General features: G+C 43.0%; 1 protein-coding gene across 1 annotated transcript in view; it reads right to left on the reverse strand.

Annotated features, from left to right (window-relative positions):
* The window catches only part of LOC120018106 (serine/threonine-protein kinase NLK-like), a 135,927-nt gene that overhangs the window by 75,259 nt on the left and 58,466 nt on the right, over window positions 1-2,202 (reverse strand). The window lies entirely within an intron of this gene.

Consider the following 2,202-nt stretch of genomic DNA (forward strand, 5'->3'; position numbering starts at 1 on the left):
GAATAACCTATACACACACCTCAGTGGAGTAACCTATATCCACCTCGGTGGAGTAACCTATACACACCTCAGTGGATTAACCTGTACACCTCAGTGGAATAACCTATACACACCTCAGTGGAATAACCTATACACACACCTCAGTGGAATAACCTATACACACACCTCAGTGGAGTAACCTATACACACCTCAGTGGAGTAACCTATATACACCTCAGTGGAACAACCTATACACATCTCAGTGGAATAACCTATACACACCTCAGTGGAATAACCTATACACACCTCAGTGGAATAACCTATATACACCTCAGTGGAATAACCTATACACACCTCAGTAGAGTAACCTATACACACCTCAATGGAATAACCTATACACATCTCAGTGGAATAACCTATACACACCTCAGTGGAACAACCTATACACACCTCAGTGGAGTAACCTATACACACCTCAGTGGAATAACCTATACACACCACAGTGGAATAACCTATACACACCTCAGTGGAATAACCTATACACACCTCAGTGGAATAACCTATACACACCTCAGTGGAGGAACCTGTACACCTCAGTGGAGTAACCTATACACATCTCAGTGGAATAACCTATACACACACCTCAGTGGAGTAACCTATACACCACAGTGGAATATCCTATACACACACCTCAGTGGAGTAACCTATACACATCTCAGTGGAATAATTAAATACACACCTCAGTGGAATAACCTGTACTCCTCAGTGGAGTAACCTGTACACCGTAGTGGAATTACCTATACACACATCAGTGGAATAACCTGTACTCCTCAGTGGAATAACCTATATACACCTCAGTGGGGTAACCTGTACACCGCTGTGGAATAACATGTACACCTCAGTGGAGTAACATGTACACCTCAGTGGAGTAACCTATACACACCTCAGTGGAATAACCTATACACCTCAGTGGAATACCCTATACACACCTCAGTGGAAAAACCTGTACACCTCAGTGGAATAACATATACACACCTCAGTGGAATAACCTATATACACCTCAGTGGAGTAACCTGTACACCTCAGGGGAATAACCTATACACACCTCAGTGGAGTAACCTGTACACCTCAGTGGAATAACCTATACACCTCAGTGGAATAACCTATACAGAACTCAGTGGAATAACCTGTACACCTCAGTGGATTAACCTATATACACCTCAGTGGAGTAATCTATACACACCTCAGTGGAATAACCTGTACACACCTCAGTGGAATAACCTATATACACCTCAGTGGAGTAACCTATACACACCTCAGTGGAGTAACCTGTACACCTCAGTGGAATAACCTGTACACCTCAGTGGAATAACCTATAAACCTCAGTGGAATATCCTATACACACCTCAGTGGAATAACCTGTACACCTCAGTGGAGAAACCTATACACACCTCAGTGGATTAACCTATACACTCCTCAGTGGAATAACCTATACACACACCTCAGTGGAGTAACCTATACACCTCAGTGGAGTAACTTGTACACCTCAGTGGAATAACATATACAAACCTCAGTGGTATAACCTATAAACCTCAGTGGACTACCCTATATACACCTCAGTGGAGTAACCTGTACACCTCAGTGGATTAACCTGTACACCTCAGTGGAATAACCTATAAACCTCAGTGGAATAATCTATACATACATCAGTGGAATAACCTGTACACCTCAGTGGAGTAACCTATACACCTCAGTGGAATATCCTATACACACCTCTGTGGAATAACATATACACCTCAGTGGAATAACCTGTACACCTCAGTGGAGTAAACTATACACCTCAGTGGAGTAACCTATACACACCTCAGTGGAATATCCTATACACACCTCAGTGGAATAACATATACACCTCAGGGGAATAACCTGTACACCTCAGTGGAGGAACCTATACACACCTCAGTGGAGTAACCTATACACACCTCAGTGGATTAACCTGTACACCTCAGTGGATAACCTATACACACACCTCAACTGGGAGTAACCTAATCCACCTCGGTGAGTAACCTATACACACCTCAGTGGATTAACCTGTACACACTCAGTGGAATAACCTATACACACCACACAGTGGAATAACCTATACACACCTCAGTGGAAATAACCTAACACACCTCAGTGGAATAACCTATACACCTCAGTGGAATAACCTATACTCACACCTCA

This window comes from Salvelinus namaycush, chromosome 23, assembly GCF_016432855.1.
Source record: "Salvelinus namaycush isolate Seneca chromosome 23, SaNama_1.0, whole genome shotgun sequence".
NCBI classification, from domain to species: domain Eukaryota; kingdom Metazoa; phylum Chordata; class Actinopteri; order Salmoniformes; family Salmonidae; genus Salvelinus; species Salvelinus namaycush.